A 15,860-nucleotide genomic window follows, 5' to 3' on the forward strand; every position below is an offset into this window, starting at 1 on the left:
AGAGGTCGATGCCCACCTTGGACGACGGGGAGGTCACGATTTTGTGCTGCTGAAGCGTCTCCTTGCCCTGTGCTGGCTGGAAGCACTGACAGGTCGGACAGTTGAGGACCATATTTGAGATATCCTGACTAATCCCAGCCCAGTAGGCAGCTTGCCTGGCTCTGCGCCTGCACTGCTCGTCACCCAGATGTCCCTCATGAATTTGCCGGAGCACCAAGCTCTGGAGACTGAGTGGAATGACAATGCGCTCCAGCTTGAGGAGGATGCCATGAACTACCATCAGGTCGACCTTCACATTGAAGATTTGAGGGCACTGCCCTTTTTGCCAGCCATTGCCGAGGTGGCGCATGACACGTTGCAGAAGAGGGTCTTTGGCTGTCTCCTCGCGAATGTGAATCACCTTTTCATCCGACGCCAGGAGGTTGCTGGTCCACAGCTGCATCTGTGATTCGATCTGTTGGACAAATACCGGCGGGACAGCAGGCAAGGTTATGGAGCAGGACAAGGCATTCGCAATAATGAGCTCCTTGCCAGGCATGTACACGAGTTCAAAGTCATACCTCCGGAGTCTGAGGAGGACGCGCTGCAGCTGGGGCATCATGTCGTTCAGGTCCTTGTGGATAATATGGACCAGAGGCCTGTGGTCCGTCTCAACGGTGAACGTCAGCAGGCCATAGACATTATCGTGAAACTTGAGAATTCCAGAAAGCAGGCCCAGGCATTTGTTTTCAATTTGGCATACTGCTGCTCGGTGGGTGTCATTGCCCGTGATGCGTAGGCAACCGGCGCCCAGGATGAGGTGTCATCGCGCGGAACAACACCGCGCTGATGCCATCCTGGCTCGCATCCATCGAGATTTTTGTTTCCCTGTCAGGGTCAAGAAATGCCAATACAGGTGCAGTGGTGAGCTTGGCTTTCAACTCCAACCACTCTGCTTGATGAGCTGCCTGCCACTCAAAGGCAGTAGACTTTTTTACCAGGTGTCTGAGGGCCATGGTGTGTGAGGCCAGGTTTGGGATAAACTTGCCCAAGGCGTTTACCATGACTAAAAAACACAGTACCGCCTTCTTGTCTTCAGGGATCTTCATGGCTTTGATGACCTTGACCTTATCTGTGTCCGGGCGCACACCCTGTTGAGATATCTGGTCACCTAAGAACTTAAGTGACGACATGCCAAAGCAACACTTGGCCCTGTTCAGCTTGAGGCCATTGGCATTGACATGGCGGAATACCTGCTGGAGACGAGAGATGTGCTCTTCGGGGGTCGTGGACCATATGATAACGTTGTCCACATACACGAACCCCTTCAATGCCCTCCATCATCTTCCCCATGATTCTATGGAAGATTTCCGAGGCCGAGACAATGCCAAACGGCATACGATTGTAGCAGTACCTGCCAAATGGTGTGTTGAAGGTGCAGAGCCTTCTGCTAGACTCATCCAGCTGGATTTGCCAGAATCCCTGTGACGCATCTAGCTTTGTGAAAAGCCGGGCGTGTGCCATCTCACTTGTGAGTTCCTCCTGCTTCAGGATGGGGTAGTGTTCCCGCATTATATTCTGGTTGAGATCCTTGGGATCAATACAGATGCGCAGCTCCCCCGAAGGCTTTTTCACACATACCATCGAGCTGACCCAGTCAGTCGGTTCTGTAACTTTAGAGATGATGCCCTGGTCCTGAAGAGCCTTGAGCTGTGCCTTCAGGCGCTCCTTCAGTGGAGCCGGAGCCCAGCGTGGTGCGTGGACCACAGGTGTGGCATCAGGCCGTAACAGGATCTTGTACCGATATGGCAGAGTGCTCATCCCGTCGAACACATCCGGATACTGAACTAGGATGTCATCAATGCCGGCTTGAAGATCCCCGTTGGGGGAGATCATTGTGTAGACCCGCTGCACAAGGTGTAGCTGCTTGCATGCCTGTACGCCGAGCAGGGAGGCCCTGTCTGGCTTAACGATCTCAAACCGTAGCCTTGCGTAATTGCTCTTGTTGGAGACGAACAGATGGCAGGTTCCCAGTGCTGTGATGGCATTGCCGTTATAGTCCAGGAACTGGCAGGCTGCTGGAAGGAGCTGGGGGGGCTTCTTGATGCGGTTGAAATCCGCCTGTGAAAGGAGATTGGCAGACGCACCTGTGTCCAGCTTGAACTGGATTGAGATTGACTTACTTGCAGCACCGCACGGCATTCGTCCGCAGAATCCACAGTGAGGATGGGCAGGCGTCGTGATGATGTCGGTGAGGCCTGTTCACGTGTGGTAATGATGCCACATGGTAGGGGGACTCCAGGCAGTCGTCCTCTGGGTCCGTTGTACTGTCAGGATCAGAATCCTGTAAATCTTGCTGTACACTCCGAACGTGTCTGCATTGGAATTGGGAGCGCTGGCCCTTGACTGGTGGTGCAGACCTGCACACGGCTGCAGAGTGTCCAGGCTTTCCACAATTTAAACAGCGCCTGCCTCTTGCAGGGCAGTGTTTCTTTAAGTGGGCGATGCCGCAGTTCGGGCATGTCATGATGTCATTACGCTCCGTGCGTCGTCGCACATGCGCAGTGCGGTCGGCAGACATTCGCACCTGCGCAGAGTGGTGATCGGCCGCTTCATCGGCCCAGTCGCATTGTGCATGCGTGGGGCTCCGGGAAGAGCGTGCGAAATGGCCACTTTCATCAAGGCTGAGGCGCTGCATCCGGGCGATGGCCTGCACACTCTCTGCCTTGTGGGAGGCAAGTTTCTCCTTTTCAGCCGATTTATATTGGGAATACCGGTTTTTGGCATGCTCACGCACTGTACACGTTTCAATCGCGACTGGCAGGGTCATATTCTTGATTTTTAAAAGCTGCTCTCTCAGAGGATCAGATAAACTCCGAAAATGACCTGGTCCCTGATCATGGAGTCAGCAATATCAGCAAAGTTGCAGGACAGCGCTAGTAGACGGAGATTAGTTAGGAAGGAGTTGAAAGATTCATCTTTACCTTGGAGGCATTGTTTGAACATATAGCACTCGAAGATTTCATTGGTGTCCACTTCAATTGAGAGGAGAAGCGCAATCTACCTTGTATCAGATGCACCCTTGAGGTCTGAGGCTTCGATATACAGCAGAAACCTTTGCTTGAAGGTTTGCCAGTTGGCACTGAGATTGCCGGAGGTCCGCAACTGTTGAGGAGCCTGGATCTTCTCCATGGTGCCGGGATACATTTGCTGGTCATCACGGAACAGATTGAGATAAATCACCTCGGGATTGCAATCTCCTGGTATCATGTCGTGTTAAGCACTGTAAGATAACACAGGCTGCAACTGGATGCAGCTTTACCTGAGAGATACTCCATACCTTGAAAGTTAATTCAATATGATTCATTGAACCTGTCACACAGTTAGCTCAATCCTCTGTGAGTTCGACTGTCTGCTAACCTAGTGTAATTAATCTGTCTGACTGAACCAGACTAGCTCTTAGCCACGTGCTGTAGGAGTTATATGAAATGTACACTCTGACTCACACTGTAGATGTCACCAGTGGAAAGAGACAGAGTGTGAGTGCCTCGTGCCTTTTATAGTGGGAAACCACCCCCAAGTGTTCTGCCTGCTGATTGGTTATGTCCTGTTCTCTGGATTCATTAGCTGCCTGTTTGTATCTCATTATGTGCATGTCTGCATATCATGACAGTTGGGTAAAGAGAGAAAGATAAAAGGAATAGAAAGAAAAAGTTGAAAAGGAATCTCCAATGATAATTAAATCCGGAAGTGGTTGTTAATCAGTTTAATTGGCCACTAGCCACTTGGGCGGCTGTCTCTCTTATCCCACTTCCGGGAAAACAACCCGAGGGGAGCATGACAGAACCTGGTAAAGAGGCCACCCTCACCCCGGGGGCTCAAAATCCAGTCCGTTGTTTTCATTCATTTTACCTATTACATTTATTTTATGTACAAGAAGGAATACTGAACAGTCAAAGATGCATTACAATCGTGTGTTGAAGTGGTTTGCATTTGGTATGGTCCTGAGTGGCACATTGATGGCATTGCCATGGTGACTGTGCATGGCTTATTGCGTAGTTAAAGTGACTCAGTCTTCGAAGGTAGTCTACCACCATTTGAAAGCAACTGGACAAGAATCAATCAGTTAGATCCCACTGTATTTTCATCTGATGTTATTTTCTTTTGTTACTTCACCAACTGTAGACTTTGTATGCAGACAATCTATATATAACCTCCACACTTATTATAAGGGGCAGCATGGTAACACAGTGGTCAGCACTGTAGCTTCACAGCGCCAGGGTTCCAGGTTCGATTCCCAGCTGGGTCACTGTCTGTGCGGAGTCTGCATGTTCTCCCCGTGTCTGCATGGGTTTCCTCCAGGTGCTCCAGTTTCCTCCCACTAGTCCCGAAAGATGTACTGTTTGGTAATTTGGACATTCTGAATTCTCCCTCTGTGTATCCGAACTGGCGCCGGAATGTGGCGACTAGGGGCTTTTCACAGGACATTCATTGCAATGTAAGCCTACTTCTGACAATAAAGATTATTTTTTAAAATAACAAAATATGTATCTATTATAATTTTCCTTACACATACATATAATTTGACACAGACAATGATGAAAATGTGTAGATGATTGAGCAGAGTTTCGGTTGCTAAATTCCAGAAGGGTTTTGTCTCTGTAAATCCTCTGCAAAGTGATTACAGAGTACACCAGATTTATACAGCAGAAGCAAATCAAAACGGTAAGGGTTCTCATTAAATCATTGTGTTAATAGAGGTCAGAACAGTAGCACATACTCCACTCCATTCACCAAAACATTAATAGAACAATTGGCACTACATACTGTGGCATTGTAGCTATTTGAAAAAGCCATGATTTCAACAACAAATCTATTAATACTGCTACAATTAATAGCACAGAAACATGAATCAAATGTCACAGTTAAGTAAAGCTGTCACAGTAAGAGAGGTATTTATAATGAGCCATAAATGACAATGACCAATGCCTCATTTTCTACTATGCTAGTCCTAGCTTTTGCTGAGATTTTGTATTATGGGATACTAAGGAGAAAAAGTTGGATAAGTCTGGAAATGAGCACAGGGATCATAAACTAGCAATTAACCTGTGTGCGTCAATTTCTTCCAATACAGGCAGTGCAAACCTCATGCTACCTGCTAATGTAATTGAAACTAGTGTGCATCCAGTGTTAAACACATTGTTGAGTGGGTGCAGATTTCAGCAGGGGCCCCAAGATTGTGTGAGGCTTGAACCACTTAAAACTTGCCTATGCTACTTAAAATCAGGGTGCACCTCTTCAAGAGAAGATGCAAACTGACTGCAGCAGGTCCTGGAAGAGGTTGTGGAACACAATATAAGCATGAAGATGAGTGAAAATGGCACAACAGAGAGCATACATCATGGTTTTCTGATGCAGCATGGGAGGCCTTGGTAAAGGAAATGGACAGGGGGAGTGTGGTCCTCCATTCACAGACAGCCAGAAGTCCATCCAGACAAAAATTGAGAAAGCAATGGGAGAAGATGGCTATCATGTCAATGCAAACAGTGTAGCCCCAAGAACCAGTATGCAGTGCAAGAAAAAGTGTCATGATCTCAGATATGTGATCGGGTTTAGTGAAAGCATCATCAAATGTCATATCCTTATTGATTAACCACTAGCCTCACACAATGCTTAATTCACCACACTGATTTACCAATGTTTTCTATCAAGCACAACTCATGCCTAGCAGTCATACTTTCATCTCACTCTCACACACTGAGCAGATCTGCCACATTCAAAGATAAATAGTGATGGGCAATTAAACAACTCATTGGAAAAGGAGGCTCCACACATATCCCCTCCTCAATGATGGGGGGTGTGGTAGTATGTATTGGGGGTCATGTGGGACTGGAAGCCCTAATGTCATTGGCTGACAGATCCCGAGTCCTGGTTGGCCGTTGACCTCAGGCTCCGCCCTGAAGGCGAAGTATAAGAAGCCGGAGTCTTCCCCCGCAGGCCAGTTTACTATCGGGCTGCTGGGGAACAGACACGCTTAATAAAGCCTCATCGACGTCACTCTATTCGTCTCACGGAGTCTTTGTGCGCTACAATTTATTAAGCGTGCCTAAAAAGGACTATGGAGCTCAGGATCATTCCAGAATGCCTGAGGATCAGCCCCCACGCAGTGAATGCGGCAGCAGCCTTCAAACACTGGCAGACTTGCTTCGAGGCCTACATCAGATCGACCACAGGCCGAGTCTCAGACGAACAAAAACTGCAGGTCCTGCACTCGAGGGTGAGCACGGAGATTTTCACCCTCGTTGAAGACACCGACGATTTCCAGACGGCGTTCACAGCACTCAGAAGTCTCTACGTTCGCCCAGTTAACCAAATCTACGCTCGCTACCAACTCGCGACGAGACGGCAAGCTCCCGGAGAATCGATGGACGAGTTCTATGCCGCGCTGCTGATTTTGGGACGAGCCTGCAGCTGCCCGTCGGTGAATGCAAACGAACACACGGACATGTTAATGCGCGATGCTTTTGTGGCAGGTATGCAATCCTCCCAAATCCGCCAAAGACTTCTAGAAAAAGAGTCGCTAGGACTCTCAGAGGCACGGGCCCTAGCAGCCTCCCTAGACGTGGCCGCGCGTAATACCCGCGCCTACGGCCCCGACCGCGCGGCAGGCCATTGGGCCCCGTACGTACCCGTCGCGGCAAACCCCCTACCCCCCCCCCCACGGACACCCCACAGGCTTGCGCAGTCCAAACGCCGAGTCGCACCGGGGCCGCCCGCTGTTATTTCTGCGGCCAGGCGAAGCACCCCCGACAACGCTGTCCGGCCCTCGCAGCCATCTGCAAAAGCTGCGGGAAAAAGGGCCATTATGCGGTTGTGTGCCGATCCCGCGAGGTCGCCGCCGTCCCGGGGCCACAGGGAGCCCTACAAGCAGTCTATGCCTCCCAACCCCCCCAGCACGCCTTGTACGACCCGCAGGCGCAGCCGCTCTGGGTCCCGACCACCGTGGTCCCGGGAGAACTGGGAGCCCTGCACGCCGCCTACGCTCCCCAACCCCCCTCCCCGCAGCCTATGTACGACCCGCCGCCGGCGCTCCCGCTTTGGGTCCCGGCCAACACTCTCCACGGAGAGGAAGGGGTTTTTCGCATCCCGAACGCCACCCTCACCCCCGTCCCGCGCCCCACGCCTGACCCGCCGGCGCCGCCTACTTGGACCCCGACCACCGCTGTCCCCGGTGAGGGAGCTCCTCGCGCTCCTTGCGCTCGCGGCCCGACGCCTGACCCGCCAGCGCCGCCGACTTGGGCCCCGACCACCGCTGTCCCCGGCGAGGGAGCTCCGCGCGGTCCTAGCGCTCGCGGCCCTGGCGCTCGCGGTGAGGGAGCCCCGCGCGGTCCTAGCGCTCCCCAGACCCCCCAGCACACCATGTGCGACCCGCCGACCCGCCGCGCTGCCATTTTGGGTCCCGACCACCACGAGGGGAGGAGGGGCGCCGTTGTGCGACCCGCAGACGCCGCCATTTTGGGTCCCGACCACCACGAGGGGAGGAGGGGTGCCGCCATCTTGGACCGCCCCCGACCTGTACGGCGCATGGGGGCGGCCATTTTGTCCACCCCCGCCGCCATCTTGTGACCCCCCAGCCACGTGCGATGTATGGGGGCGGCCATTTTGTCCATCCCGACGCCATCTTGGACGGCAACAACGGACCCCACCCCACTACTACAACCACGGCTCGCTTCGGTTACGTTCGATCAGGCTCGGCCCCGGACTCTCCAGACGACGACGACAACGGTCCTAATTAACGGCCACGAGACGCCATGCCTAGTCGACTCCGGGAGCACGGAAAGTTTTATACACCCCGACACGGTAAGATGCTGTTCCTTAACCACCTATCCCAGCGCACAAAAGATTTGCCTAGCTGCAGGATCCCACTCCGTACAGATCCAGGGATTCTGCATAGTTACCCTCACGGTGCAGGGGAGGGAGTTCAAAAACTACAAACTTAACGTCCTTCCCCAACTCTGTGCCCCCACCTTGCTGGGATTAGATTTCCAATGTAATCTACAGAGCCTTACGTTTAAATTCGGCGGCCCCATACCCCCACTTACTATCTGCGGCCTCGCTACCCTCAAGGTGCAACCCCCGTCCTTGTTTGCGAACCTCACCCCGGATTGCAAACCCGTCGCCACTAGGAGCAGACGGTACAGCGCCCAGAACCGGACCTTCATTCGGTCCGAAGTCCAGCGGCTACTAAAGGAGGGCATAATCCAGGCCAGCAATAGTCCCTGGAGAGCGCAGGTGGTAGTAGTGAAGACAGGGGAGAAACAAAGGATGGTCATTGACTATAGCCAGACCATCAACAGGTACACACAACTAGACGCGTACCCTCTCCCCCGCATATCCGACATGGTCAATCGGGTTGCCCAGTATAAAGTCTTCTCCACCGTGGACCTCAAGTCCACCTACCATCAGCTCCCCATCCGCCCAAGTGACCGCAAGTACACAGCCTTCGAGGCAGACGGGCGATTATACCATTTCCTACGGGTCCCTTTTGGCGTCACAAACGGGGTCTCGGTCTTCCAACGGGAGATGGACCGGATGGTTGATCAACATGGGTTACGGGCCACGTTCCCGTACCTCGACAATGTAACCATCTGCGGCCACGATCAGCAGGACCACGACGCCAACCTCCAAAAATTCCTCCAGACCGCCAAAGCCTTGAACCTCACGTACAACGAGGACAAGTGCGTTTTTAGCACCGATCGGCTAGCCATTCTGGGCTACATAGTGCGCAATGGGATAATAGGCCCCGACCCCGAACGTATGCGCGCACTCATGGAATTTCCCCTCCCGCACTGCCCAAAAGCCCTGAAACGCTGCCTGGGGTTCTTTTCGTACTACGCCCAGTGGGTCCCCCAGTACGCAGACAAGGCCCGCCCCCTAATACAGACCTCGACTTTCCCTCTGTCGACAGAGGCTTGCCAGGCCTTCAGCCGCATCAAAGCGGACATCGCAAAGGCCACGATGCGCGCCATCGACGAGTCCCTCCCCTTCCAGGTCGAGAGCGACACCTCCGACGTAGCTCTAGCGGCCACCCTTAACCAAGCGGGCAGACCCGTGGCCTTCTTCTCCCGAACCCTCCACGCCTCAGAAATCCGCCACTCCTCAGTGGAAAAGGAAGCCCAAGCCATAGTGGAAGCTGTGCGACATTGGAGGCATTACCTGGCCGGCAGGAGATTCACTCTCCTCACTGACCAACGGTCGGTAGCCTTCATGTTCGATAATGCACAGCGGGGCAAAATTAAAAATGACAAGATCTTAAGGTGGAGGATCGAGCTCTCCACCTTCAACTATGAGATCTTGTACCGGCCCGGAAAGCTGAATGAGCCGTCCGATGCCCTATCCCGCGGCACATGTGCCAACGCACAAATTGACCACCTCCAAACCCTCCACGAGGACCTCTGCCACCCGGGGGTCACTCGGTTTTACCACTTCATCAAGTCCCGCAATCTCCCGTACTCTTTAGAAGAGGTCCGTACAGTCACAAGGGACTGCCACATCTGCGCGGAATGCAAACCGCATTTTTTCAGGCCAGATGGAGCGCACCTGATTAAGGCTTCCCGCCCCTTTGAACGCCTCAGCCTCGATTTCAAAGGGCCCCTCCCCTCCACCGACCGCAACGCATATTTCCTTAATGTAGTGGACGAATACTCCCGCTTCCCTTTCGCCATTCCCTGCTCCGACATGACCGCGGCCACAGTCATTAAAGCCCTGAACAGCATCTTCACACTGTTCGGTTACCCCGCATACGTCCACAGCGACAGGGGGTCCTCTTTCATGAGTGACGAGCTGCGCCAGTTCCTGCTCAGCAAGGGCATAGCCTCAAGCAGGACGACCAGCTACAACCCCCGGGGGAACGGGCAAGTAGAAAGGGAGAACGGCACGGTCTGGAAGGCCGTCCTACTGGCCCTACGGTCCAGGGACCTCCCAGTTTCACGGTGGCAGGAGGTCCTCCCGGACGCTCTCCATTCCATCCGATCGTTATTATGTACAAGCACTAATCAAACGCCTCACGAGCGTCTCCTTGTCTTCCCTAGGAGGTCCTCCTCTGGAACGTCGCTGCCGACCTGGCTGGCGGCCCCAGGACCCATCCTGCTCCGAAAGCACGTACGGGCACATAAGGCGGACCCGTTGGTCGAAAGGGTTCACCTCCTCCACGCAAACCCCCAGTACGCCTACGTGGAGTACCCCGACGGCCGACAGGACACGGTCTCCCTGCGGGATCTGGCGCCCGCCGGCACCACGCACACACCCCCGACACCATCAACCCAACCGCCCCCCTTCCTGCCACCGCCGCACCCCGTGACCGCCCCCTTCCCAGGAGGATCAGTCCCCCTCCCCTTTGCACCGACAGCTGAAACCGTACGGCTCCTGGAGGCGACAACACTGGTACAAGCACCACCACCACCGCCGGGGCCGAGGCGATCGACACGGACGACCAGACCGCCCGACCGACTCGTGGCGTCGATGTGAAACAAAGATGGACTGTTCAAAGAACATTTTGTTTTTTCCTATACCCGCTGTAAATAGTTGTAACAGGACGAAACTGTCCAATACTGTATTACCATGTAAATGTTCTATCCTCCCAGGACCAGCCCTGTAAACCCTTACCACCATACGAAGCATCACCCCGCCGGGTTCATTTTTGACAAGGGGTGAATGTGGTAGTATGTATTGGGGGTCATGTGGGACTGGAAGCCCTAATGTCATTGGCTGACAGATCCCGGGTCCTGGTTGGCCGTTGACCTCAAGCTCCGCCCTGAAGGCGAAGTATAAGAAGCCGGTGTCTTCCCCCGCAGGCCAGTTTACTATTGGGCTGCTGGGGAACAGACACGCTTAATAAAGCCTCATCGACTTCACTCTATTCGTCTCACGGAGTCTTTGTGCGCTACAGGGGGCTCAGAACATTAGTGCAAAGGATAAGGCTGAAGTATTTGTAACAATCTTCAGCCAAAAGTGATGAGTGGATGAACCACCTAGTCCTTCTCCGGAAGTCCCAACATCACAAATACCTCTCTTCAGCCAATTGAATTCACTCATGTGATATTAATAAACCGCTGGATAGTGCAAAGGCTATGGCCCAAACAATATTCTAACAATAGTACTGGAGACTTGTGTTTCAGAACCTGCTGTGCCCCTAGCCAAGCTGTTCCAGTGGAGCTACAACACTGGCATCTACCAATGTGGAAAATTGCTCAGCTATGTCCTATACACAAAAAATAGGATATACCTAACTCGGTCATTTGCTGCCCTATCATTCTACTCTCGATCATCAGTAAAGTGATGGAAGAGGTCATCAACAGCACTGTCAAGTGGCACTTGCTTAGCAATAATTTGCTCACTACTTCTCAGTTTGGGGTCTGCCACGGTCATGTAGCTCCTACAGACTTGGTTACCACATTACAAACTTGGTTCAAACATGGGCAAAGGAGCTGAACTGCAGAGGTGAGGTGAGCTTCACTGCCCTCAACATCAAGGCAGCACTTGACCGAGGATAGCATCAAGGAGCCCTAAGTTAAATTGGAGTCAATGGAAATCAGGGAGAAACTTCTCTGCTGGTTGGAGTCATACCTAGTTAAAATTTATATTGTTGGAGGTCAATCATCTCAGTTTCAGGACATCATTGCAGGAGATCCGCAGGGCTTCCGGGGGGGTGGGGGGGGGGGGGGGGGTGGGGGGTGGGGGGGGGTGGGGGGGGGTGGGGGGGGGTGGGGGGGGGTGGGGGGTGGGGGGGGTGGGGGGGGTGGGGGGGGGGGGGGGAGAGAGAAGGTGAACCGGAAGCAGTTTACGTGGGTTTCCTCCGGGTGCTCCGGTTTCCTCCCACAGTCCAAAGATGTGCAGGTTAGGTGGATTGGCCATGATAAATTGCCCTGAGTGTCCAAAATTGCCCTTAGTGTTGGGTGGGGTTACTGGGTTATGGGGATAGGGTGGAGGTGTTGACCTTGGGTGGGATGCTCTTACCAAGAGCCGGTGCAGACTCGATGGGCCGAATGGCCTCCTTCTGCACTGTAAATTCTATGATAATGACCTAGGCCCAACCATCTTCAGCAATGATCTTCCTTCTATCATAAGGACAGAAGTGAAGATGTTCGCTGATGGTTGCACAAGGCTCAGCCCTAATTGCGACTTCACAGATACTGACGTCGTCCATGTACAAATGCAGCAAGACATTGTACATGGACAATATCCAGGCAAGTAATGTTTGTGCCACACATGTGCCAGGCAACAGAGAATCTAACCATTGTCCATTGATATTCAATAGCATTGTCAACAGTGAATTCTCCACTATCAACATCCTGGGGGTTTACCATTAATCAGAAACTGAACTGGACTAACCAAATAAATACTGTGGCAGGTCAGAGGCTAAGAATCCTGTGGCGGCAAGGAACTCATCTCATAAACCCCAAAAGCCTGTCCAAAATCGACAAGACACAAGTCAGGAGTGCAATGGAATACTTTCCCATTGCCTGGATGTTTACAACACCAACAAAACTCAGGAAGCTCAACACCATCCAGGATAAAGCAGCCCGCTTGATTGGCACCCCACTCACAAACATTCACTCACTTTGCTGTCGACGCATAGTAGTAGCAGTTTGTACCATCGACAAGATTCACTGCAGGAACTTGCCAAGAATCCTGAGACAGTGTTTTCCAAACCCACAAATTTTCCACCTGGAAGGTCAAGGGAAGCAAGTACATGGAAACACCACTTTCTGCAAGTTCCCCTCCAAGCCACACACCATCCAGACTAGGAAATATAATACTGTTCCTTCACTGTTGGTGGGTCTAAATCCTGGAGCTCCCTCCCTAACAGCACAGTGGGTGTATCTACACCACATGGACTGCAGAGGTTCAAGAAGGCAGCTGACCAGCACCTTCTCAAGGGCAATTAGAGTTGGGGTATAAATGCTGGCCGAGCCAGTGATGCCCACATGCCATGAATGAGTATGAAAAAAAATGCTGCTGGTCAAGGGGGATGGCAACTATGGCATTCACAACTCAGAGCAGAACCCTTGAAATGTAAACTGAGGCCTTCTCATTTGCATTGTTACTCCCTGTTGACTTCATCGACTTTAACGAGCATCAGAAAACTCACAGCATTCCTACAACTTAGAGCCTGTAGAAATCTATCAGCAATTAATCTGAAAAGTGGTTGATGATCCTTTTGAATAGTGCTAGTGGGAGTGTTTTTTCTGCCGCTAAAGCTGTGCATACTTAGAAATGCTTCAATTTTGTCAGATGTGCTTCACATTTAACGCCGACCACAAATTTCCAAGTATCAGTGGAACTATTCACTATACAATGGGACCAAATACTAATGTCCAATTCTACCCTGGTATCTACCAGTAAGCCATCCTGATATATCTCTCAGATTACCTCCTATTTCATCATGGTACAGCTCCATGGCCCCTCACTCCAGGGTGTTTGATTAGATTTTCTTTTAGTTACTATGGAAGATCTGGATTACAGGTGTTGCCAATAAGAAATTTGCAGTATATTTGAAGTAGTTAGTTTTGAATGTTGGTTTTGAAAATTGAAAAATGCATACAATAGAAAAAGAAAATTGTTAAATGGCTTTGAAAGACCCTGTGTAAATGCTTCACCTTTAGTAAGTACAAATTTAAATTAGGTTTCTTCAGACAGTCTCAAATTTCTATTGCCACATAAGGCACGATTCTCCGGAAAGATTTTGAAGGGTGGTAGCGAGCGGGAACTGCCGTAGGTTTTCTGGTGCTTGGCCCAGCGAGGCCAGCAACACAATACAACATTAATTTGCCTGCTTAACAAGGCCCCACGGGCTTCACGCCAGAAATGAAGGCTCGCCAGCCGATTCGCCAGGACCGTGCTCGCCAGCCCCCCGCGAACAAGGTCGAGCAGCACTTAAACAGCACCTGCACAGCCATCCCAACTCAGCTCACAGCCACAGCACTGAGATGTACGGCTCCAAGGATTGGAGATGTGGACCTGTAGAGGCTCCTAGATGTGGCTGAGGCCAGGAGGTATGTCCTGTTCCCCTGAGGATCCCAGAAGGTGCGCCACAGGACAGCCAGTGCCGCCTGGGATGAAGTGGCAGCGGCCGTCAGCTCGGGAAGGGTGACCAGGAAGACTGACCTCCAGTGCCGCAAGCAGGTCAACGACCTACACCGGGATGCATGCGTGAGTTGACACCTTCCTCCCTCCGAAACCGTCCCACCTCCACGCGACCCCCCCAACCCTCCATTTGCCTCCCCAACCCATCCTTCATCCCCTCCTTTCACTCCAACCCTCCCTTCAATCCCTCCCTTCTCCACCCTCCCCAAACCTTCCTTCACGCCAAGCCCCCCCCTCCCCCCCCCCCCCCACCCCCACACCCCCACACACCCCCCCCCCCCCACCAATGTGAACCGCATGTGCGGCTAACGATGCTCTCTCTGTCTCCACAGGAGAAGCTGCCCCACAATCTTCGGGAGAGGGCCCAGACTGGCAGAGGGTGTCGGATGTAAGAAACCTCACGACATTCGAGGAACGGGCCCTGAAGGTTATGGGGGGTGGCCGAGGACAGAGTGGACACCAATGTATAGGTAGCCGCACATCACAGTGATGAGAATCCACCGGGCACCACCTGGAGGACCTGCCAAATGTGAGTTGTTATTGCCATACAGACTGACTCAACCCTCCCACTGACCATGTGTTCAATCTCCCATAGGTCCTCCAGCCAATGGGGCCAGCCCATCCGTGCCTCCCATGAGACCACCTCGGAGGAGAGCTCCGAGGATGCCACAATCAATGCGTCACAGCTGTCACCCCCACCCTCCACCAGAGCAGAGACACATGCCACAGAGGCAATGTTAGTGGACAAGCTTCTGGGGTACAAACTGGTGAGCACCACACAGTCGCTGCTGTATATCTGGTGGAGGCAGGAACCCCAGGTGAGACAGCAGTCGGAGGTCTGCTGGATACCAGGTCCCAGCAGGGTCCCAGCCAGGTGCTGAGCCTGTGGAACATACGAACCCTGAGCTGATGGAGACATGAGGGAGCAGCTGGAACATTCAATGTGAGCAACACTCCAGAGGTCGATAGCCGATTGGAGGAGTCCCAGAGGCTACAGGCACAGGTGATATCATCGGCAACGCGTGGCACCGAGGCCAACACAGCTATGGTGCCGACCGCAGTGGAGAGCCTGGTGCACGACATCAGCAGCATTAGTGGAGATGTCTAAGACGTGGCACAGTCGGTGACGGCCATGACTGACGGCCTCGGCAGAATGTCCGACTCGCTGGGGGACATGGCCCAGTACCAGGCTGACCTTGATGAGGCGCTGAGCGACATGTCCCCGCTCTCAGATGGGAATGGCCCAGGTGCTGCAGAGTTTGTCCAGTCGCAGATGGGCATTGCTGAGGCACTGAAGAGCATGTCCCAGGCACTGAGGAGCATCGCTGTAGTGATCTACCATGCGGTTCAAGTGAAGTCTCGCAACACTAAAGAACTCAGTAGAAATTTGAGTTACACTTCTCGGATGCAAATAAGAAACTTTTATTGCCTCTACTGATTACAATTGAGAGAAACTTAAATCTATTCTCGATAAAGTCTTGCTAGCAAAAGACTTAAAGAGAAGTCATTTATAAAACAATTTAACTTTCAAAATAATACAGAAATGGTTTCTTGCTTAAAGCAAAATAGCTTGCACGAACTTCAAGTGTTAGAGTGGAAAAGTGAAGATACAAAAATAAAGATAGCAAGTAGTTAGATCAAAGTATAGAGCGATCCTGGATAGAAAATGGCTGTCCGGACCCTCATGTTTAAGGAGAATGTTATTAGTCTGAAGCTATCTGTCTATGCCTCTATGT

This window comes from Scyliorhinus torazame, chromosome 14 (assembly GCF_047496885.1).
Source record: "Scyliorhinus torazame isolate Kashiwa2021f chromosome 14, sScyTor2.1, whole genome shotgun sequence".
In the NCBI taxonomy this organism is placed as follows: Eukaryota; Metazoa; Chordata; class Chondrichthyes; order Carcharhiniformes; family Scyliorhinidae; genus Scyliorhinus; species Scyliorhinus torazame.